Raw genomic sequence first — 25,122 nt, 5'->3', positions numbered from 1 at the left:
TCTTCTTCAACACATTTACAATTTTATTCCTTTTCGTTTTTTCATTCAGACCATTTACATTCCATGTTAAAATTTTAAGATTCATTATTGCTTTTATCAATTAACAAGTCAGTAATTTATCGGCTTAGGTTTTGAGTTTTAGCCGATTTATATTCGAGTGTTTTAATTCTCTACTTCCTCCTGTTCCTCCTCTGTCTCTCCCTCCTTCGCCTCCTCCTCTTTATCCTCCTCCTCACCCCCTCCCCCTCCCCCCTCCCCCTCCGACCCCCCCTCCGCTCCCCCCTCCCCCTCCCTCTCACGGCCCCCTCCCCCATATCTCTCCATCATCCCCCCTAGTTCTTTTTCGTATCTGCGAAGGAATTTACTGACTTCTTGAATCTCTGTTATTTTAAACTTTTTTCCTTTGTAAAAAAATGAGATCCCTTCGGGGAATTCCCATCTATGCCGTATGCCGTTCTTTTTCAAAGTGTTGACTATCTGTTTGTAGCCCTCTCTCTTGCGAAGGAGCCTAATTGGTATTTCCTTAAAGACAATAATTGGTTTCCCATCAATCATTAATTTCCTCTGATAGCTTTCTCTCAAAATTATGTTTCTCATCTCTATCGATCTGAAAAACACTAAGCAGTCTCCTGGAATCTTTTTCTGTTTGTTTTGCTTCGATCTTATTTTTATTCTAAAGGCATTTTCTATAGTTTGGGCAACTTCCTCTTCTCTCAAAGCTAGCCACCTTGCCAGTTCTTTTATTATTTTTTCTTTTATATCCTCGTCCCTTACTTCCCCTATTCCTCTAAATTTCAGATTTAGCTGCTTTTGCTTCATTTCCATCATGGCTAAGTTATCTAAGACTTGGTCTTGGCTTTTATTTAGTTCTTCAAAATTCTCTTTAATTTTTTCTACCTCTCTTCTATAGTCTTTCATTTCTTTCTGTGTTCTCTTGTTTGCGTCCTCTACGGACTTTGTTCGGCCCGTTAGGTCTTTGATTTTATTTGAAAGTTCCCCTACCACCCCCTCTATTTTTTTATCAAAAGATTCTTGCATCTCTTCTAACTTTTTCCCCATATGGATTTCGTTCTGTCTAAATTCTTCTTTTATTTTCAACCATAAAGCGTCCAAATCCCTTATTTCCTCTTGTCTTGACGTTTTCCTCTCTATTGGTGTTCCCACCGACTTTTTCCCGTCCCTCCCCGCCATCTCGGTCTATTCCGATCCTCCCCCAAACCTTAAAGATAAACAAACTACTGTTTCTTTTTGCTCTCCCCTAGGGGGCGCACACTCTAGAGGGGGATTCGGCCTGCTCCTTGGACAAGTCAGAACACTATTGTAAAATTCAATAGAAAAGAGAAAAAAAAAAGGAAAAGAAAATAGGGGGGAATCAGAAGAGGGAGGGGGATAAAACGGGGAGAGGACTGAAGAAAAAAGGAGGGGGGACAAAAAAGGGGTAGAGAAGATCCAGCGACCTTAAGAAAGGAGGGAGGGTTTGAGATTCTTTCTTCAAGTCTTGCTTCGGCCACTTGTTTGACCCAATCCGAAGTTCGTTCCGACCTTGTGTAGATTGATGTCTCCGTGGGGGCTGCCCGGATTGCAAACCAGTGATGGAGGGGGGAAGGGAAGGGGGGGCAGGCGTGGAAGCAGAGGAGGGAGATAAAGGGTAAGGTGGTACTATGAGTTTCGGAGTCTTTCTACGAGGTTTTAATAGTCTGTAGAGGAAGTCTGTAGAGGAAGGGAAGGTTTTAATAGTCTGTAGAGGAAGGGAAGGTGGCGAGGTTTCACTCCTAGCTTTCCAGCTGGAGAGAGGTGAAAGGCGGAAGAGAGAAGGTGTTCTTCAAATTAAACAAAACTGGGCAGAATCGCGTCTTTCGTAAATCTAGTTGAAGTTAAGTCTTAGCAATAATTTGGTCTGTCGAAATCCAGCCAAGTCTCAGAGCCGTGCCGGGTTTCCAAGCCAGGTTTCGCAATATCTGCTTAATTGCAGCCCTAATGGTGGTGAAAACTGGCGTACGTGCTCAGGCTCACACAAAGCTTTCCTCCTCCACCCGGCAAGTTGCGAGAGCCGTGAAAACCGGCAAAGGCCGAAAAGCCGAAAAGTACGAAATGGAGAGAAAAACAAACGAAGGGGGGGGACGGAGGCTCCAAGTCAGTAAAGGTTGTTTTATTTATCTCCGCTGTCAAAGACCCGCGGGCAGTTGAAGTTATTGAGGGGGGGGGTAGGACTCGTCTCTTCCGTGTTTCGGGGCTCTTCACCTCTCCCCCTCCTTCTCCCTCCTCTCCGACTCTCACTGTCGCCTCCTTATCCCTCTTCTTCCAAAACTCCCTTTAATCTCTCTCCAAACTTGCCGTTAGCGATCTATTTAATACAAAGTTTCTAAGGTCTCCTTTCCAAATAAACTCTTTCTGTCTTGGATACTTTGCCCCGTGAAACTCCCAACGGGGACTTCTCTTCTTTGTTACTACAGCGGGTAAGTAAGAGTTTCTTTGTTTCCTCTCTCGATTAGCGTCCCAGCGCCATCTTAGCTCCGAAATACAGGTCGGGCTCCTTAGTTTAGTCAGGTTAGATCCAACACGCCTTGGGCTCCATTCTTCAGATATTCGAGTTTGACAACGGTTTAACTACCCAAAAGGCGGTTATTCTTAAATTTACGGAGATTTGTCGCCGCTATTCAGCTGGGGCTCGAGGCATTACTGCATGGGGTTCGCAGAGCTTACCATGGTGCGTCTCTCGATCCGTCACTCCCGAGTCTTCCCCGAAATAGAGAAAGCTCAAGAAGGGATCCCTCCGACGCTGCCGGTTGCGCTACCCTCAAGGGGGCCCCCCTTGAGGTTCCGGGGGTCGCAGTGCCTTTGCGTAGCCCCCTCAAAACCCCCTATGCAGTTCGGAGAAGCTTCTCCGCGCACCCATACTGCGGGCAATCCAAACCGTTTTTTAATACATGTGTAGATTCCACTTCAAGGGTGTGGAGAGCTCCACTGCCATGAAGACACCTTCTGTGCCCAGCATAGTAAGAAAAGCCATTGAACAGGGTGTTTTGGAACAGAGTGTTAATGGCTTTGGCTCTGCTGGATCCAAAGAATTATGGATTTCCAGAGTGACCCAATCCTGAGGTCATATTTCTCCCTGAACAAAAGCTCTGGTCGCTTCAAAAACTCAACTGTAAAGAGCTGTAAAGAGCAAATATGCAGCAGCTCAACAGTCTGTGGAGTGGGCAGAACAGGTACTAGTGCAATTAAAAACAAAACCAAGTGCCACAACCTTGCCAAACTGTCTCCTCATTGCCCAAGCAGGCACCTCAGAAACATCCACAAACCTTGCATCATGTCCACCACATCACTGAAAGAGAAGGAAGGAGCGTGCTCAATCTGTTCCTGAAACTACCAATGCCATGATTATGCAAACTATCACAAGTCCCCAATTGTTGCTAAACAATTTTTAAAATAACGGGAGGACGGGCCTAACCAACAATAATGTGAGGACAGACCATGCTAGCTATGCCGCAAATTACTTCAAAGCTCATTTCAAGCTGTCATAGATCTTAGAAGCTGCAACTTCAGAACTCAGTCTAGGCAAATAAGAATAATGTTTAGACTGTGCAGAAGATGTTCTACAGCTTCAGGAATGTTACTCCGATGCTGAGGGTCATTAACTTTCTGCATAATTCGTTCATTTCCCCCCTTGGCTTAGGATCTCACCTCCCCACTGTCAAGCTTCAAAACTCCAAGATAAAGACATGATTGGTTCCTCAAATCTGCTTGAATGAGGGGGTCCGTTGCTACTCCACCGGGTGCGCTTTCCAAGCAGTGGCCCTTCTCTTAAGGTCTAGAAACACAAAAGACATTTTGTAATTGCCAATCCTTGAAATCGAATTGGTGGTATTTCAGTGCATGACCCATAAAGGAGAGCTGTGGGGAACGCACATGTGTTTGACATACACTTTCCACCTCTTCGAGACTTACAGATGGAATCAAGATGTGCGAACAAGGCTTCCCAAACAGAGACAAGGGAATCTCAAGGTACCTGGCAGAGTGCCATGTGTCAGAGTTAAAGGAAGCAGATACGCCATGGGGTTTGGGACCCGCCTAGGTGCTGCTGACGATATCAGATTCCAGAACCTTACAGCAATAGGACTTTGCGAATAATGAAAAGCAACACAGCAATTCCTTTGGGAGAGGCTGGCTGCCAAATGGACGTGAATGTTAACGAGAGTGTCTTCTCCGTTTTGGAATGTAATAACGATTGTTTGATGGGGCTGTGCGCATTCCTTCATTTGGTGTTCTTTATTAGAAAGAAGAAGAAAAACTCCATTCCAAATTTAAAAAGAGAGAATAATTGTGTTATTAGCGTATGAGCTGTGAAACCACCAGCAAATGTTTCCTGCAACAAACAACTTCTGTGGAACTTGTAGCAGAAATTTCACGTGTGACTGTGAAGTGATAGGAGAATGTTATAGAGCATGAACGTGCCATTATCAGCAGCCTAAACTGATCTACTGCACTGTAGTATCACTGAAGTCAACATGATGGCTCCCAACAATAAAGTATGAGTTATTCACAGTGCAATCCTGTGCATATCTACTCAGAAGTCGTTCTTATTAGTTTCCTTTAAATTCAAAGGGATTAACTCCTGGGTCTGCTTGTATCCGGCAACCACCTTAAACACAGCACTTAACGCTAGGTGCCAATTTGTGCGCACCTGCCACACCTTCCTCCTTTTTGCCTAAGGATATTTCTGGATGCAGGAACAGTACGGGCAGAACCAATGACATGGTTCTTTCCTACGTATATGTGTTTAAGAGACTATTGTGCATATCAGCCCCATAGGTAGTGTGAGACCTAAAGTGTACTCACAGTAAATCTCACTAGTTGGAGCTAGTGATATTAATGCTATAAATTTTAGGGTATAAAAGATGCACCAGGCAATATTTGTCTGTTTGCACAGCACCCACAGCAGCACATTACAGGCAACTCTCTCAGTACCGTATTAGAGAGGACATTTAATCAGTACTATTTTACTAGGAAAAGAAGTTCCGGAACTGAGTTCTGGCGAGATCCGGCTGAAAGAAACCCCTGCGTTTAACCCTTCACAGACACCCCATTTTCTTGCCCTAATTTAATGTGCTATTACTTTCTCAGGCATATGGGGGGGGGGGGACGACAGCCCTAATATGAAGTAGAAATTTCCCTACATTCCTTGCTTACATACATAGCATTCAAGAGTGAATTAGCCATCACTGATCCAACAGGATAAAGGCTGAGGGGATTTCTAGGCTTCTGCACTTGATTGACAGGCATTGAGCCACAAAGGAAATGAAACCCACACATGCAAGCAAACAAGGGGTGGAGAAAGGGATTTGGGGCCTTAGAAATATGACGCCAGCAGGTAAAGTTAACTAGACCTTATAAACATCCAGCCGATACGAGTAATTTCCATCTCAGTACATGCAATGTCCCTCCCATGTAGGGAGATGGGGCACGTAAGCATTAGAGCATTTATTTTATAGGAAGTTCAAAATATACAGTGAGAGAAAGCAAATGCATAGCAAAATTCTGAAAACATCTTTTCAGATAACAGCCCGTCTTCTTTCCAAAAGAGGGGGGAGGGGTGTATCATACCATAGTCTTCCCAGATCCTTGGCTACAAATGCAGCTCCCAAGAGTCCACCTGCAACTTTTAAACCCGCCATGAGAAACAAGCAACCCTCATATATATGAAGTATTTATAGAAACCAGAGGGCATCCTCCAAATGCACTGGCGACCTCATTAAAGCAGAACGTTTCGGTCTTGAGCCTTCTACTTGTTTTCCTGCCACCGGCTATTCTCAGCTGATATGGTGGTAAATCTATGTCCCGGTTTTACCATTTCAGAGGCTGGAGCTCACCTAATGGAATGCTCCTCCATACAACCAACTTAGGACTCAGCTACACTGGCAAAGAAAAAGCGCTTGATAAGCATTGTATATGCGTTATAACACCGTGACACCAGATGGTGCTGTGGAGTTCCATGTTTGCCAAACCCAATTTCTCATACAAAGTTTACAATACGATTAACTGAAACATTTATTTGATGTGTCTAGATCCATCCATAGTAGCAACAGCTCTTGTATGGTGGGGCTGCCATCTAAACACCTGAAGTGACTCCATCGATATGGGCTGGTCATTGCTTGAAGGGTTTCCTGTTCCTAGCCTGAGCAACATGGTCTCTTCCTGGGCTCTGTTGCATTCCTGTATCCTTGGTTATTCTGTGGCCCTGGCTCACTCTCTGATCCTGTCTCCTAGTTTTTCTTTGATTGGCTCTTTTGGCCCAGACTTCTGGCTTGTTTCACATCTTTTGGCCCAGGGCCCTGCTCTGATTCACCTCCCACGGAAATCTAGTGAAGGGCCACAGACAACATAGTGCCTCCAGATTTTGCTGGCTCCCATCATCCCTGACCTTTTGGGCATCCAATAATAACTGAAGGGCATCAGCTTCCCCAATCCAGATCATATTGGTGTGGGTGCCAAGGAAACCATGGGGTGGAATTCCAACTAAAGAGTCCCATCGGCAGAAGTCCTATGCAAGGACTTCTGCTTACACAACAGAGATGCTCCCCCTCTTCCTTCCATATGCCCCTGAAATTGGCCTGGGGTGTGTGGGGTGGGGTAGGGAGAAGTCCCAGAACAATGTGTGGGAAGAGGAGAGGGTGGTTGTTCCATATGGCAATCTGCAATGTTTGCCCTGATGGACCAATCACTTTAATGCAACACTGAATTCCTCGCCGTGTGAGGTTGGGGGCAGGGCTAGCACTGAGTGAAGGTGGCTCTCCTGTTTGCGAGAACTAGGCTTCTATCACTGTGGGGAATATCCGACATTTAGCACATTCTCCCATAAGCTGTGTAACATCATCAGAAAGCCAGCCCAAGATAAGGGCACTGCAGGATGACTGAATAATATATGAAAGCAGCTGCTCGTCAACAAATATGACAAAACTGCATGATTAGCTATGATTTATTACTCATTTTTACAGTAATCATCTTTACTTTCCCACCTTTTTCCCAAGGAACAATGCACAGTGGTTCAAACAATCCCTGCCTTGAACTGATTTGGTGCCAGTTTTATGGTGTACACTGCAGACTTAGGCAAATAAAAGGTTTAACCGTTTGTTTCCCCTCACGATGATTAAGCATTACATTGGAATACCTAGTTAAGCTACAAGCCAGACTAGGAAGCTTTGACAGGAAGCTATGCCTTTATAACATAAGCAAGACAGGTTCCTCACCTCCACAAGGTGACAAGCAGGTGTCTTCTTATACACAAGTTCTCAGTTGGGGCAGGTGGGGTTAGGTCCTCAAGCAAAAATCATGGTTTAGGGTCTCAAGCAGGGCTGAAACAGCAAAACATGGTTAGCACCAAATATAGTTGTTTTATTTATTTTTTAAAAAAATACTGTATACACTTACACAAAAAGACATTACCAAAACAATGGGGGGCAGTAACCTTCATTGTACATAGATAAGGGAGGAAAGAGGGGGAAGACAGGACTGGGGGAACCCTAAATCAGTAACCTTGACTTAAAATGTGATTTTTAAGCAACCTTATGCCAGTTTATAAGGGACGTGGGTGGTGCTGTGGGTTAAACCACAGAGCCTAGGACTTGCCGATCAGATGGTTGGCGGTTCGAATCCCTACGACGGGGTGAGCTCCCGTTGCTCGGTCCCTGCTCCTGCCAACCTAGCAGTTCGAAAGCACATCAAATTGCAAGTAGATAAATAGGTACCGCTCCAACGGGAAGGTAAATGGCATTTCCATGCGCTGCTCTGGTTCGCCAGAAGTGGCTTAGTCATGCTGGCCACATGAGCTGTACGCCGGCTCCCTCGGCCAATAAAGCGAGATGAGCGCCACAACCCCCGAGTCGGTCAGGGGTCCCCTTTACCTTTACCTGTAAGTGACACTGCCTCCAATTTCCCCCAAAATGGGAACAGGACAGGAGGAACTGCATGTCAACAGCAGCAGAGGGATGGACTCACAGCCCCTTTCTGCATTCTTCCATTTCATATGAATAAAGTCCGAATTTGACTATTGATGTAAAGCTCCTTTTTAGATTTTATTTTTAAATATGTATATATGTACAAGAAAGTGTGACAGCCACCAGCTTTACCACTTGCTCTTGTTCCAGCTGCTTCCCACCCTAAGGAACTCATCTTGGATGATGCTGGAATGGCATCATTCCTGCAATGGATCTCCACTAGCTCTATAATGAATACATGCCAGAAACAGCAAGATGCAGGCAATTGTTCTTGCAAAGGGGCTGGATTCCCAGCTGCTGGAATGGCAGGCCGTTTTGACTGACACAACTGACAAAACAGGTAAATAAATTATAAAGTATGAGAGCCGCTCCAGTGGACGAGTAGGGCTAATTTTTAGCATGTGAAACTAACCGTCTGCTCTCTGATTCTTGGCTTTTCTCCCCAGCTCAGTTCTTGGTTTGGCCTCAGCCATGAAAATAGCCTGTTTTGTTGGAAAGCCACATAATACCAGAGCTCTCCATTAGTACCAAAGATCAAAGAATTGGTGCTCTTCCCACCCTATTGTCATAGTTAAAAGCCGGGAAGAGCACACCATGTAGACAGAGAACTGCTGGAAAATCAGCTTGATGGTTTATAAAAGAAGAGAGAAAAAGGAGGCAGCAAAGAATATATCTGCAATGCCACCAGTAGTACCATAACAGTAGAGGAGTACATTATTATTTTTTTATACTGCCCCCCGTTTCGAGAGGAAGAAGAAAAATGTGGCCACAACAGCTGTGTTTTGAATGCCGAATGGTATTTTTGGTCCTCCTTCCTTGCTGAATCCATATTTGGTGCTGAGGCAGCCTCAGCAGGGTGAAAAATAATTCCATTCTTGACTGGAAATTCCATGAGATAAAACATTCTTGCACTTGGTCCAGTAGAAATAACTGCATTTCCATTGCAAATTCCACAATAGTTATCTTGCTTCTGGTGTTTACACTGAACTTAAATATTACAGATCTCCTCCTCACCCCCTTCTCTCTCTTTCTCTCATCACACACAGACTGATTTCTGTGATTCGTTCACACCGCTAAAGTTATCTTCTTCAAGCCAGACTGTGGGTTGATCTATTCATTATTGTTTATATCCCACCTTTCTTCCAAGCTTGCCGATGTTAGGCCCATCTGCCTTCAGAAAAAGTGCAGCATTGCACACTGAAACCTAGAGCGTGACCTACAGCCCCTCTTCCACTGGGAAGTTGAGACTTCACCTATGTATTGCCACTGACCACGCCCGTGCCCATCCTACAGTAACTCTTAGTGTCCTATATTTTCAATAGGGAAATACAGTGGTACCTCGGGTTAAGTACTTAATTAATTCTGGAGGTCTGTTCTTAACCTGAAACTGTTCTTAACCTGAAGCACCACTTTAGCTAATGGGGCCTCCTGCTGACACTGCGCCGCCGCTGCACAATTTCTGTTTTCATCCTGAAGCAAAGTTCTTAACCTGAGGTAATATTTCTGGGTTAGCGGAGTCTGTAACCTGAAGCGTATGTAACCCGAGGTACCACTGTAGAGCAGAAATTTTAAACAGCTGATTAAATGTCCATTCTTTTCTGCTAGGAGTTACTTCATACACAAAAGCCTTTAGGAGGGGGTGGGCGATAACTGAGTGTGAGCCATTGCCCTATGAGGAAACACATGTTTTGTGTGGAGAAAGCTCTCTATGGTCAATCCGCAGCACTTCCAGTTAAAGCAGGAGTCAGGGAACTGCCATTGGCTCAAAGGCGAGAGATAGGGGGGCAGTTGTGTTACAGGGAGCCTCTGAAAATCTTGCAAAGCAGTTCCTCTTCCGGCGAGGAGGAAAGCCCCACCTCCAGTGGGGGAGAGGTGCAAGGACCAGAGGATGCTAGAGAGAGCCTTAACACCACGCCTGAGCAAGCCGGAGAGGAGGGAAGCACACCCCTGCCATCCCCAATCATGCGCAGTAGTTTGAGGCACAGGGAGGGGTGGAAAAGACTGGGGGTGACGAAACTTTTATGTTGGAGGAGGTACAAAAACAGACCACTCCTGGATTCTGCTAGCGATTGAGCCAGACATGAACTTATGAAAATAGTTTGCACCAAAATAAAGCCTGTAAAAGACAGGTTGGAGTCCTGCCTGGTTACTCTCGAGCAACTACAACAGCACCTGACAGCAGGGGTGGGCAACCTCAGCTTTAAGGCCATGATCAGCACCAGATTTAAGGGACCCTCAGCACAGTGCTGGCAACAGGCCCCCACACAATCCAACACAAACACAAAACACCACCACCCCAATGCAGCTTCACAATATTTTTTTGCCCCTCCCTGGGGACCCAGGTGGCTATTTGAGTAGTAGGTGGGCAACAGTGTCACTTCTGAATGGGAGCCAACTTAGTTTGCATCCTGGATGGCTGCCTTCCACCTTAATTTGCCCAAATTGCAGCACTCCAGTTTACCAAAGTATGAGGCAGCGTCGCTGCCTGCCTGCCACTAAAGTAGTCATCCAGTGGGGATGAAAATGTGCATCTGGGACCCTCAGTCAGCAGACCCCACAATCACCTAATCTAAAAAAAAATTGATCTGGCAAATTTAACTATTTTAAATTATGAGGAAATTAACTGATATAATAATAATTAGATGGTGCCTTTGTGAGAAGAATCTAATTCTGCAAAAGGAGAATAATATTATGAGTTAATAAAATGTAACAGAAATTATACTACTTTGGCCAAGGCTCTGGACACTATCACTGATGATATATGTTACTTGGTACTCAAACCCTATGAAATTAAAGATTTACTTTTGGGGAGCGGGGGATATATTCCTATCCAGATTATTAGATATGCAGACACTTTGCATTTTGCTGAAGTAGATTTATGAAGACCTATCAAAATACCTTTTCAAGTTGCCTTCCTTGAGGGCTGCCATTTAACAATGTTAATTATTATACTTCAGCTCAAAATAGATATGGAACATAAATGTAAAAAGTTCATCATACAGCTGGGGAAATAAGATTACACACTGAGGAAGGGGGGGAAAGAGCAAGACAAGTTAACATAATACAACTCCCCTTGGTATTACTGAGCAAAATCTGTGTCAACAAAGCATTCCTGAAGGAAAGGGAGCGGGAGAGAAGATCATTATAATGGAACTGAAAAGCTGCAACTAGAAAAGCTAAGTTGAATAGTAAGTGGTAAGAACCCAATCAAACTTTCACACCATTTTCTTAAATTGGCCAAATTCAGAATGGTGAATCCTGAATTTCAAAGGTTTTTGCTTTGGATTTCAGAATTCAACATTAAAGGTAAAGGTAAAGGGACCCCTGACCATTAGGTCCAGTCGTGGCCGACTCTGGGGTTGCGGCGCTCATCTCGCTTTATTGGCCGAGGGAGCTGGCGTACAGCTTCTGGATCATGTGGCCAGCATGACTAAGCCGCTTCTGGCGAACCAGAGCAGCGCACAGAAACACTGTTTACCTTCCCACCGGAGTAGTACCTATTTATCTACTTGCACTTTGACGTGCTTTCGAACTGCTAGGTTGGCAGGAGCAGGGTTAAGGGGTGCTTAAAATACCAATTCTTAAAGCCTGATGAATTTTAAAGTTGATATGGTTAAGAATCAGCTTCCGCACTCAATAGATCAACGTAATAAAACAAGCACAGCCTCCTCCTTTGTCATTCAGAATGTTGAACCTTTTTAAATTAGGAAAATGTTTTTTTTAAATTAATTTGTAGAAGTAAAGTTGATGTAGAATTTGCATGCATATGCCAACCTTGCCTCCTACGGGCGCGCGCACACACACACACACACACACACCATTTCAACTCAGTAAATGATGAGGGATATGCTGTTGTGATAATATGACCAATGGTAACATCTCGTGTTCCAAGTTGCTTCTGGGAGCATTTAATCAGAAGTGCTCCTTTGGTACCCTCAATTACTCTGGAAGCTCTATAGAATGTCAGGAAGTAGGACTGTCAATGATACCATTTACCAATGGTCGCTGCAGAGGGCAGGGAAGGGTTAAAGCTGAGGGATCTCTCCCTCAATATCTGGCCTCCCCATTTCCCAACGATGCTTTCCTTTTTCATAAACAGCAGCATGGCTTTGTTTCATGCATCTGTGTGTATTGTGCAGTTAGCCCCTGGAAGGCAGTGCTTTGCCAAGGCCACCTCTGTGTGAGATTGACAACTGAAAGAGGACTAGAATATGCATTCCCCAGAGCCAGGCAAACACTTTAGAAACTATGCCACAATAAAATAATATTTCATGAAGGCCTGACCCTGAACCTTGGTTATGATCACAAAATGAGATGTCTTTCATGCCCTCCAACATTTCTCCGATGTAAATAGGGATGTCCTAGTCAACAACAACAACAACAACTATAATAATAATAATTTTATTATTTATACCCCACCCAACTGACTGAGTTGCCCCAGCCACTCTGGGTGACTTCCAACATATATAAAAACATAATTAAGCATTAAACTTTTTTTTATATGAATAAAAACACCCTGTCTGGCTGCCTTCAAATGTCATCTGAAGGTTACATAGTTATAGTGGTACCTCTGGTTGCAAACAGGATCCGTTCCAGAGGCCCATTCTCAACCTGAACAGAATGCAACCCACGTCTGCGGGTCGCAATTCATCGCTTCTGCGCATGACGTCATTTTTCATGTCTGTGCATGTGCGAGCAGCGAAGCCCAGAAGTAACCCGTTCTGTTACTTCCGGGTCGCCGCGGAACGCTATCTGAAAATGCTCAATCTGAAGCAAATGTAACATGAGGTATGACTGTACTTATCTCCTTGGCTCGGGAGTCGCATAACTCCTTACCCTCCAACATTCCTCCAATGAAACTAGGGGCATCCTAAGGAAAAGCGGGACATTCCGAGATAAAATCAGAAACCAGGATGGCTTCTGTAAATCCAGGACTGTCTCTGGAAAATAGGGACACTTGGAGGGTCTGGCCTTTTATTGGACCAACAAGTCTTTATACCAGATGAGCCCTGCCTTTGACAGAGAAGCCTCCTCCTAGAGCAGGGATGAGGGGATCTGTTGCCCTCCATATGTTGTTGGATTCTATCATCAGCCTCAGACCAGCATTTTCAGTACAGTGCTATCTCGGGTTAAGAACTTAATTCGTTCTGGAGGTCCATTCTTAACCTGAAACTGTTCTTAACCTGAGGTACCACTTTAGCTAATTGGGCCTCCCGCTGCCGCTGTGCCGCTGCCACACAATTCCTGTTCTCATCCTGAAGCAAAGCTCTTAACCTGAGGTACTATTTCTGGGTTAGTGGAGTCTGTAACCTGAAGCATCTGTAACCCGAGGTACCACTGTAATAAGAAACGATGGGAGTCATAGTCCAACAACCTCTTGAGAGCCCCAGGTACTCCATCTGTGTTCCAGTGGCTACTTTCAGAAACACTTCCATCACATATTTTGGTTGAGATGTCGTCTTAAAAAAAAAAAGGCAAAAAAACACAACCACCTTCTGCTGTCACACTGAGAAATGGAGCCATCATTTCTACTTACAGGAATCCCTTCATATATATTGATTTACACACACACACAAAGCAACTGACATAAAGTCAGTTCTTAAAAGCCGTTGGAGAACGTTACTTTAAATGTCCCAATGCACCTTAAAGAGTGTGTGGAGCCAAAGGATAAGATGTGGTTAAATATGGTGTGACCCCAAACAGCATAAAGCATATTCATTTGTGCTCATGTGCACACACACAAAGACTTCATGTGCATACTGATATTCTACCAAATTTCCCATCTTTCCTCTCTGGTGGTTATCCAGGCATTATAGTTAGCTATATGTTATACTGAGGCATGTCTTATCAGTCAAGCCAGACAATTTAATAAGAGAAGACCTGTCAAGCAAATAGCATTAGCTCTTGAGAAACCCTTTCACCATCGTTCCCCCAAAACAGGAAGGTATTTAGCAAGAGGTGTGCAAACTGGCTGTAAATGCAATACTCAGAGTCAAAGGTGGATGTCATCAGTTAAAAACAGGTTTAGGAATGTGCAATTCCTTGCAGCAGAAATACTTGAGCCATATGTTGAAATCTGTTTCTGTAGCTTAAGAACACGCATTACCTTCCTCCTCTCTAGAGTCGTTTGTTGTCTATTCCTATTTCTTTTATTGATCGGAAGGCTCTCCCCATATATACCTTGATATGACCATAAGCAGCAATCAGTCAAAACAAACAAGACATGAAGTATTTTCAATTATTTTGTTGCCAGCATACATCAGTTTCTATATTATTCACTCATTCCAAGGCAAAGGACAGAATAGGTTACTCCCAGGAACCAGTGATGGCTAATTTGAGCTCAAAAACTACAGCTCTGCTACAACAATTCATACAATGTGATTTAGGTGCAAAGAAATGTCTCTGTGTTATGTAAGTGAATTGGAGGAAAGTTCTCTATTACTTTGGCTGCAATTCTACAAACATTTACCTAGAAATATGCCCCACTGAATGCAGTTGGACTTCTATAATGCTGTGCACACACAACATTTTATTCTGGCACCTTCATTATATAGCTTTCGGTGAATGCTAAAGATCTACCTCTTCACCCTGGCTTTTGACACTTGAGATGTATACTTTTAGGACCCACTCTATTTATGTAGCTTTAACTTGCTTTAAACTATTTTTAATATTGTGTACTATTGTACTGTATTTTAATATTAATGTTGTGTTTTAATTGTTAACCCTAACCCTGCCCTGGGAACTTATTGTGAAGGGCATGTAATAAGTTGTAGCAGCAGCAGCAGCAGTAGTAAAATCAATGAAGACATGGACTAATGTGGACTAAGTACATAGTCGACACACAATCTAAACCTCTTGTTTTGCCCCTGAAAAGTTCTTCTTGAGAGTCTGGTTTTGTTTAGAAATAAAAGCTCATTGCAGATGGATTCTGTTATTACCCTGCAGCATGGCCATTTCAAAACATATGTCTGTGGTCCAGGCCATTGTGTGCAGGGTGAATTCACGCTTGCCCAATGACATTGTGGGTGTACGTATACCAAGATTGTGTTACGTGTACGTGCATACATGTACGTTGTGTGTACATACATGTACATTTTACGTGAAAGTCAAGGGGCAGGAGAAGACAAAACCACAAAACCACCCAGTGCCTTTCCACAATGTATTCCATACACACCCCGTATTTAGATAATCATACTACATGTGTGGCTCAGTATTGTGGGCAATAACTTCGCCTTCATACCTGTCCTTTCCCACAGCCTCTCCCAATGTCCACTTGAATAGCATGGCCTGGGGTGGCACACCCAAACCGTGGCCCCAGCACCAGCTGCTGCTATGCCAGGACTGGGGGCAGAACCAGCAACTGGACTAAAGGGCACATTGTCTCTTTGTGCCAGTGCTAAGCCCCTCTGGTGAGCTGCTGGCTCAGGTCTTATCCTACATACATCTGGACTTTGCACAGAAATGGCACTGACCTCCTGTACTTATTACATTCCGTGGCCTTTTGGCCCCACTATTTGGAGGTTTTTTCCTGTCCGTCTTCTTTGACCTGGTGCCCTTTACCTGCTTTGGACTACAACTCCCATCAACCCCAGCCATTGCTCTCTAGATTCCCAGCTGCAGATCCCCAGCTGAACAGAGAGCTTCATGAACATGACAAAGTGGAGCTGCAGTCCGTGGATGTTTATACTATAATTAAACTGAGTGTCTTTAAGGTACCACAAGACTACTGATGGTTTTTGTTGGAGGCGGGGGCAGCTCCCAAGATGAGAGTGTCAACCTCCCAAAGCCAGCTGAAACTATGGTGTTTTGTAAAGCTGTGTCCGAAACTGCTCAGAGTTTTGCAAGCCTTCAAGAGGAAGGAGTTTCGATGTGGGAGGAAAAACCCACCATCTTCTCCTGATGTAACCAGTTTCTTCAAGGTCCCTCATGAGCATTAGCTACCACAAGCTCCTCAGCTCTGCCACATAACTAAACCCGGGGTGGGAGGGGGGAATCCAAGAAATTATCCAGCAAGCTTGTTAAGGTACGCCCTATAATAAACTCATAAAATGTGCCATAACAGTCATAAAGTCACCTTCATGTTGGTGGAGAGAGCCAAGATGAGATTTACACACCTGTTTACCCCACCCCTTGTATTCAGGATTAAGTGGGATGTAAGCCGTGTCTGGACCTTGCGCTGGCCTTCTCTGTTGGTATGGACTTCACTCAGGGATAACAGTGTTTGCTCAGGTGCACTATCTTGGGTGTTCTCCTGAATTCTAACACAACAACCATTCTCTCTCCCGGCTAATAAAAGCCATTGACAAGGCCAGCAGCCTATGAGTTTTCTCTCGTGTACTTTTTCTCCTTTCATAAACCCCTTTGAGTATACATGGGTGTCAACCTTTCTATGGAAACACCTTAGTTGGAACACACTTGCATTTTCTTCATCAACTTTTTACGGAGACGTGTAAACCAATGACATGACATCAAAGTAGCGAAAAGCACATGCTGCAATCATTGAAGGATTGCATATTCCTTTAAATGGTTCCCAGTTACGTCTATCATCCACTCCCTTTCCTCTTAGATTTTTAAATAACTGGTTGATTTGTCTGTTCTGATTTAACATCTCCTGTACAACTGAGCTTCTTTTGCTTTCTTGCTTCTAGGCAATAACCATCTTGGCTTCAGCACAAAGGCTATGTATCAGACACATCGGTTATCTGGAGACGAAATATGCTAAGGTCATGGCTATACAATACACAAATACGCCAATTAGAGAGGAGTAAAGTAAAACCTAAGTTCCCCCCCCCCCAATCAAAAAGATGTAGCCATATCCTGTACCCCACAGTACCATCTTCCGAATCACATTGTTCCCATCCATGACATGTACAGCCTGAACAACTGGAGGGAGGGAGAGATCACTGGTTAGGAAATCCCCCTTTAAAAAAAAGAACTGGACCCACCCCCACAACCCTGAAGGATCTGGTTTGCAAATTAGGAATCTTGAGTTCAAGGTTGCAGTTGTGGCCAGCAGCACTTTTGCCCAGCTTCAGCTTCTACACCGGCCTTCCCCTTTTCTTGGAGAAAACCAGTCTGGCCAATGTCATACATGATTTGATTACACCCAGATTAGATTACTGCAATGCACTCAATACAGAGTAGCCTTTGAAAAGCATTTAGAAAATCCAATTGGTTCAGAACGTGGAAGCGAGAGTTATAACAGAAGCCCCTTTTTTCAGGTCACAAAACACCAATATGTACCACTTTATTTGCTCCTGTTTTCCCAGGCAAATGGAAGTTCTCGTTCTTACCTTTGAAACTCTAAACACACGTGAGGCCGGGAGAATATCACACGGACCAGCTCCTCTCCTATTAACCTAACACATATGATATCTTGATCCAACATTGTCTGAAACAGATTGTGCTGTGTATATAAAGCCCTTTGACAGGACACTCAGGGTGTGGAGTTTGTGATCTTTAGAGCAAAACTTAGTTCCATACTTGCTTTGGTTTAGGTGCCAGTCCAGGATGCTAGTATTTAAGCAATCACCTGACCTGAGCAGTGGTTGAAAATTCTTGCTCTTTTTTATTTGTTTTACTGCCTCTGCTGTTTTGTTTATTGTTTATTGTTGTTATTGGCAAGTGGGTCATTTTAAGAATATTTGTATTCTATTTTCCTAGTTTTCTGTTATCATGAGTCACCTTCATTGCCCCTCGTGGACAGAAGGCAGGACAGAAATATTCCAATAAAAAAGAATTCCCCTTCTCTTTTCTTGATTGTCTAGGGCAGGGGTAGGCAACCTAAGGCCCGTGGGCCGGATGCGGCCCAATTGCCTTCTAAATCCGGCCCAAGGACGGTCCGGGAATCAGTGTGCTTTTACATGAGTAGAATGTGTGCTTTCATTTAAAATGCATCTCTGGGTTATTTCTGGGGCATAGGAATTTGTTCATTTTTTTCTCCCCAAAATATAGTCCAACCCACCACATGGTCTGAGGGACAGTGAAAAGGGTTGCTGACCTCTGGTCTAGGAGGCTTCCAATGCAAGTAACTTTTTACATGGCAAAAATGTGCTGGAGGATATTTCAAGAAAGAAGGAGGGAAGCAACCTGTATTGAGAATGGAAAATGAACGCAGCAGCAATGCTTCTCTGTTATTGTTTTGTTGAAAAAAAGGATCTTGGAGACTGAGAGGTGGTGCTTTTGATGAGACAAAGAGACAACTTCAGAAGGAAAATCCAAGGAGTGCCGTCAATAAAGGAAAAAAACAACCAGAGATACCAAAGGAGCAAAATTTGGATTTGTCCTCCCTCAGCTTCTCAAGATGATCATACCTTCATTAAAGAGTTCCTTTCTGTCAAAGGGCACATCCTCTATGGTCCACCACCATGCTGTGAAACAGAGGTACCAAAAGTGGAGATCGTGCTTTAAGGAAGAATAGCACATAGCTGAATGTACAGTAAGGTTTTATTTCACCACGCTTCATACAGAAACCTTGGTCCAAGTGTTTTTTCCCAATATATTTTCAGAAGATTATAAGGATTCTTTTTTTAAAAAAAAGGCAATATAAAATTGCTACTTTTATAGAAACTGCTGTCCAGTAATAAGCCTTCTGGCCCATAATGTCATGTTTCCAGGCTTTGTTGTAAAAAGGAGTGGAGCACTGGCTAGATTTCCCTTAATCTGTGTAGCATTAATTGTTAGAGGAAGCAGGAGTACAGCTTCCAATTCCAGTAGGCCTGTGTCATTTGACACCTCGGCCTTCTCCCAAGCATGATAGGCGCAATGGCTGAAGGTCCCCATCCTCATTTATTTCTTAAAGGACTAACAGATGAAATTTGTGAATTTCATTCCTACAACAGTAGGAGATTTAAAAAACAAAAAGCACTTGCTGTTGCTCCTGTTGGAAAGTTGACACAGAATGGAGGGGGGGGAGAGTGTCCAAAGGACAATGATTTTATGAAGGAATAAGTGGCTCTCACAGGACATTTATTGGGAGAGGTCCCTTCCATCTGGCTGTGTCTCCTCACCTTACGTGTGGGATGCTGTTGTGTATGGGAGAGATAGGAGAGGCTGTTGATCCTAATCTTCCAGAGCTTTGTAGAAGATTTTACCTGTGGTCTGCACCAGCGGCGTAGCGTGGGCTGTCAGCACCCGGGGCAAGGCAAGTAATTTGCGCCCCCTAACCCCTAACCTGCCGCCGCTGCCAGCTTCTTCTTGCTGCTGCCTGGGCTGGGGTATTTACAGTAAGGTAGCCACGGCGGCGGCGGGTCCGTGTCAGGTGATCTGAGGTGACTTGCCGCTGGCGCTGCCACCCAAACGACGCCGCTTGCCCGGAGGAGGAGGAGGGCAGAGAGGCGAGGAAAATGCAACATGGCCCAGCAGCTGCGGCAGCGGCGGGGCTGTGAGGAGGGGCTGCCTGGCGCGGAGGGGCTGCCTGACACGCGGGGACCGCGGCGAGCGCTGAGAGCCGCTGCCAGCTCGTGGGTTCCGCGAGACATGGGGCTCTGCTACAGCCTGCGCCCGAGGCTCTTCGGCGACTCTGGAGGCGGCGAGCGCGCGCCCCCAGATATTGCGCCCGGTGCGGCCGGCCCCCCTGCACCCCCCATGCTACGCCACTGGTCTGCACAGCCACGTTCTCATACATGGAACTGAACAGAACCTACAAAGAAGAACACCTGTATATTAGAACAGCTTATGGTATCGGCTGTTCTACTTTCAACTGCGAAAATGAAATTTGCTTTCTTACATTTATTCACCACCACGTCTTACATAAATGCCCACAAGCGGTGACTGGAATGTAGAGAAGATCCCGTAACAGAGGAAGTGCATGGCTTGTGAGGAAGGGAGAAATCTTCCCCTTTTGTTTTTATCAGAAGGCTTCCTCTTTCTCTCCAACTCCTCTCCATAACTCACTGTACCATGCGCAGGTCATGCAATCCTATCTGTGACTAATAGAGGAGACTTTTGCCAAATATTTTATTTTGAACTTTTGACGGTGTGAGGATAAAATATTGTAGGTTTTAATCCAGCAATGTATCCTCCAGAAGGTTGGTGGGGATGAAGATCTTTCATATATTTGGGGCCTTAAGATATTTATGGCTTAAAACACCAATATGAGCTCCTTGAATCAGCCCCAGGAATAAACTGGCAACAAGTGCAGCAGTTTTAAAATGGGGGGGTTATGTGAGTTCTAAATGACTGAAGTTACCAAATCATCTTCAAAACCCTTTGTGTGCTAGTATTCCCATGCTGACTGTGTATTACTGGACTACACTTTTCAGAAAAAGGCTTTTTGAAGCATATTTTTCTGACTAAAAATTGCAGCTTCACTTTAAAATAAGGTCTCTGCTAGATGAACGGCTAATTACACATCACAATTAGTAATATTTCACTTTCTCGATGAACTCATCAGAAAGTGCTGCAAGGTAATAATATGGCTGTTCCGCCACAATGTCAATAGGAACGCATTCAATTTTCTCACACGCATACACACGGACGTTGTGAGAAACAATTAACACTTCATTAATATGATATAAAATGCTAATTTACCTTGCATCCCAAGAGACCCAAAATACCCTTTTACCCATATGGGCAAATAATTGTTATCGTGATGCAGAGTGTTTGAACCAGGTTCACGGTGCGTTGGGAGAAATCATTGTATACGTTCTCTGTACAATAGCAATTAGTTAATGAGAAAGAAGAGTGGCACATCTTTAACCCTGTGACAGATGAAAGCACCCTGTTATTCCACTTGGCTAAGGTACTCTGTGCCACACCAGGCCCAAGATAAGTATGTATATTGGTGAATGGCTTCTAATCTCATTTTTAAGTGTGGATTGAAATGAAGAGCTACAAGCACTGCGACGGTAGTTGTTACAGACAAGAATTGCCCACCGTAAACTCCACAGCACAGACATTCACTGGCAGTTCCCAGTGATCAAAGTATTTGACTTAAATAATTGATTTATTTACACTAGTAAAAAAGATATTATCATACCACTGAGGAATTAAAGACACTCACGCACGCTTTGCGCTTCGCAATGCCCTGCGGGTGTGATTAGGGTATCGCACATCAAAGAGGATTCGCTCTGAAGGATTTCATACAATAAATTAATAAAAATAATTGAGTTAAATAATTCCTCTGATTGCCGGGATGCCTTCTGCAAGATCTGGCACAAGATGCTCTGTGCAGAGTTAACAGCTGCGCAGCAGTCAGATATAGACCCATCTAGGAAAATTTAGAACCCCGCTCAGTTTGGGGCTCTGGCATTCCAAATTGCTCTGCTGAAATACACACGCTTTGCAATATACACAGCACCACAAGTGAAAATTAGCAGCTGTTTGACAGGTTCCCTCACCCCTTCTTAGGGTGTAGTAAAATGTACCCATGTCCAAACACAGCAATGTTTCTCTTCTCCCACCTCTGTTCTGCATGCTGCTGCCAGGATCAGAGAAAGGCCTCATCATGATGAAGGAGACATTAATAACTAGATATTATGAAAAAGAAGAGAAGGATGCCATTTTTACTGGCGTGCTCGAGTGTATTGAAACATGCTGTTCCTCGCATAAGGAGTTCCCTTTCATTCCTTTGTAAAGAAATGTCTGTGCACGGTATCTTGTGTGTGTGTTACAAGACAACAATACCTAGGCCCCATCTGCAGTATAATGCAGTATCATGCTGCAGCCATGGCTTCCCCCCCCCCCAAACAATTCTGGGAACTGTGGCTTGTTAAGGGTTCTGAGAGTTGTTAAAAACACTCCTATTGTCCTCAGAGAGGTACAATGGTCAAGAGCTTCCTGAAAAGGGGGGTGTTCATTAAACCATCCTGGACTTGTAGCTCTGTGATGAGAATAGGGGGGGTCTCCTAACAACTCCCAGCATACTTAACGGCGGTGCCATTTTTCTAGAAAAAGGGGTGCAGGAATTCACCTTGTTCTCTTATAATGGCAATGGTGCCCACTTGAGAGGTGCCGGAACTGAGTTCCAATGAGTTCCAGCTGAAAAAGCCCAGCTTAACAGCAGTGGTTCGCAGGACTCTTTGGGTGAAGTAATGGCGGTTTAAAGTGGTGCGATAATGCTTTAAATGTATAGTGCAGATGGGGTCCTAGTGTGGGGTTACTAGGCAGAGAGTAACCCAGTAGAAGGCTTGAAATCAAGATCCTGTCCAGCCATGACAGTCACTGGATGACCTGGGTCAAGCATTATCTCTCAGCCTAATCTGCCCCATGGGCTCACAAGGATGGGCAAAAGTGGGGAAAGCCAATGGATATTGATCTGCACCCAGGTCTTCAAAATCCAGTAGATAGATAGTCCTAGCACACTGTAAGGAGAGAAACACCAAGGGAAAGACCAACAACCCATGCTCATTTAATCCAGCTCCTTGTCATTCTGCCTAGGCCGGCGAAGCCAAAGTAATGAAATTGCAACAATTCTGGTTGCAGAGTAATGACAGCCCAAAATGCTCCACATGTGAATTGGGCTTTATTCTACTTTGCATTATTTCAGGGAACGTCATATTTCAAGTGACAGCTGTTGTTGTTTTTTTGTTCTCTATGCTTATGTGGACCTACGGAAGTGAAAGTAGTTCTCATCAGCAGTTTGGTGCCTGTGATAGGAGCAAATCAATCTATTTCTAGTCCACACTATTTTCACATGTGCTCCGTCCTAAATCTCATCCCATTTCTGCATTAATCTGCACCGGTTATTATTTTTAAGTTCAGGCTGAAATTCACAAAGATCAAATTCATGAAGCCTCCCTACTCAGGAACAAGATTGGAGCAGAACTAGTGGATTGTCCTCCCCACCCCACCCCCACCCCAATACCATTAACTATCAGACCTTTGGAAGTCATTAAATGATTCACTCGCCCAACATTATTGACCTATTAAAATGCTTTACATGGAGTTGAGCATTGTTTTCTTTGGGTGGTGGCCACTGGGATAACACAGAGACATTGTTCCCCTTCCTTCTTAATGGGAGATGTTAGGAACTGTACCTGTATTTATGTGGAACTATGTAGAAGGATGAGGACAACAGTCAGAGGAAGAAATTTAGTGACCACCGAGGGAATAGCTACCCAGAAATGACTCCGCACAAACAGTGCAACAACTGAACAGCAGGGAAAGGCATGAATGCAAGTTTGTTTAAATAAAGTTCTTCATCTTATATTACTCCTGCTTGATAACAAACACCACTTGTTATAGGCGAGGATATTAATAGGCAAGATGTTAAATTGTTTTTATATGCAACAACAGCGGCAAGAGTATTGTTAGCCCAGAAATGGAAGCAAGAAGAAATCCTGACAAAAGAAGAATGGCAGATAAAATTAATGGACTGCGCAGAATTAGATAAAATGACAGGAAGGATTCAAAACTTGCGGGACCAGAGATTCACAGAAGATTGGAGGAAATATACGAACTATTTGAAGAGCAATTGTAATCAACAAATTACGTTAATAGGACTACAAGAAGTTTTGTAAGGAGAAATATATGAAATATTGCACAGTAAAGAAAGAATAGGATATTAGTTATGAGATCTGAATGTAATAGTGAATGTAATAAATGTATATTAAGTGAATAGATTGGAAAATTTTCAGATGTGATTGATGGAAGTAAAAAAAATGGTATAAGATAGGAAAATATGTTCAATTATTGTTGAAAATGATATGTTGAAAACTAATAATGTGTGTGTGTGTGTGTGTGTGTAAAGATAACAAACACCACTTGAAATAGCACCTGCTCTTCAGAACTCCTCCCCAATCCATCCCATGTCACCATCCCATGTCAGACTGGCTCCATCTCTATCACCTGTTCAGCACCCATGGAAAGATTTCTCCTTTTTCAACAAGCCTTTTAAGTAGAAATCTTTATCCCCACCTGTGTCTCTATTGGATTTGGAATAGGTTTTGCATACGAAATGGCTTTTAATTTTCCACCCACGTGGAATTGTTGAAATTGTTTCTACATATGGGATTTTTAAAAAAATTGTTCTTTTTGTTGATATTTTCACTGTGAAATCGCTGCAAGGTATTTTGTGAGGTGCGATCCATAAATGCGATCAAATGCATAAATAAATACTTGTGTGACTCAGTTTATGTTTCGAACAACTAACCTGGGCTCAGGCCATACAAATATACTCATTTCTGAAGCTCAGGCTTGAGAAACATCACGAGATGCTGGTGTGCTTTTCAGTTGCTTGGGTGGCAGGGGTTAATTAAAACAACAGAATTTTTTTTTTTAACTCAACAACAATAAAATCGGCTCAAAACCTGTAGAAGCAAATTAAACATTAAAAAAAGCTTCAAATATTAAAAGTGAGCTGTGTGGGCTGACAGCTGTTCCCATGACAAGGGTCTTTAAAAATCTCTTTCAAAGGTTTCTGAAACAAATCTCTGTGGCAGTGTGGGAGCAAAGAGCTCTATTAAAGCTTTCCCAAGCGGAGGGAGAGGAAAAGCTGAGAGCCAGCTAGGTAAATAAAGGAGGACTCCTATGAAATCAAAATGATGCCTATCACAAATCTGAGAACCTTCGTGTTTACAAGGACTCACTGTTAAAGGGGAAAGGGATTTTACTTAGAAATGTCGGAAATGTTTAATTAGGCCCAGTTCAAGTGGTAACAGCGACCAACCACTTTTTGGCTCCACAATCCTGTGGAGCTGTCTTTTCTGAGAACTCACACCGCCACATGGAGCCACAGAAATCCTGTTCAGACCATTAACAGGCAGTGTTGAATTCGTGGAAGGAGGAACAGGACCACAGCTGTAGTTCACACACACCCTAACCTCTGGGCATTGAGCCAGACCTCCGTTCAGAGCCTAAACACAGAGCGTTGTGCACATGGGCCCTGTGCAGAATTTACACAAAGGTTGGGGTGGCCTGGCCATTGTGGCCCCAGCCTTCTTCCCATCCATTCAATGTACCCTGTTCTTTTGTGATGTAGGCAAATTGCTCAACAGGTTGCTTCAGTCCCAAACGTGCAATCATACAAATCATATTGGACATGGAGACCACACTCACAAAGGCAGAAAGGTAACACAAAATTGTTTCTGACCAAGTGCTGTGGGCCTATAATCTCTGAGGCACTTGAGAGGGGAGTGCCTGTCTTTACATTTTTATTTTATTTTATTTTATTTTTTTTTTAAAAAGA

General features: G+C 43.8%; 1 long non-coding RNA gene across 4 annotated transcripts in view; it reads right to left on the bottom strand.

Annotated features, from left to right (window-relative positions):
* The window catches only part of LOC114593770 (uncharacterized), a 47,378-nt gene extending 28,278 nt beyond the window's left edge, over window positions 1–19,100 (bottom strand). For 3 of the 4 annotated variants that reach the window (XR_003705776.2, XR_013392360.1, XR_013392361.1), the window contains exons 1-2: window positions 19,004–19,100; window positions 7,248–7,352 (exon numbers count right to left, since the gene is read on the bottom strand). This is a non-coding gene — a long non-coding RNA (uncharacterized LOC114593770). Of the gene's footprint in view, window positions 1–3,684; window positions 3,793–7,247; window positions 7,353–19,003 lie in introns of those variants that run through there. The other variant, XR_013392362.1, reaches the window with a different exon arrangement.
* Between the last annotated feature and the right edge of the window lie 6,022 nt (window positions 19,101–25,122).

The sequence above is a fragment of the Podarcis muralis genome, chromosome 3 (assembly GCF_964188315.1).
Source record: "Podarcis muralis chromosome 3, rPodMur119.hap1.1, whole genome shotgun sequence".
Classification (NCBI taxonomy): domain Eukaryota; kingdom Metazoa; phylum Chordata; class Lepidosauria; order Squamata; family Lacertidae; genus Podarcis; species Podarcis muralis.
Note: the sequence above shows the minus strand (reverse complement) of the source record. Positions and strands in the feature narration are given on the sequence as shown.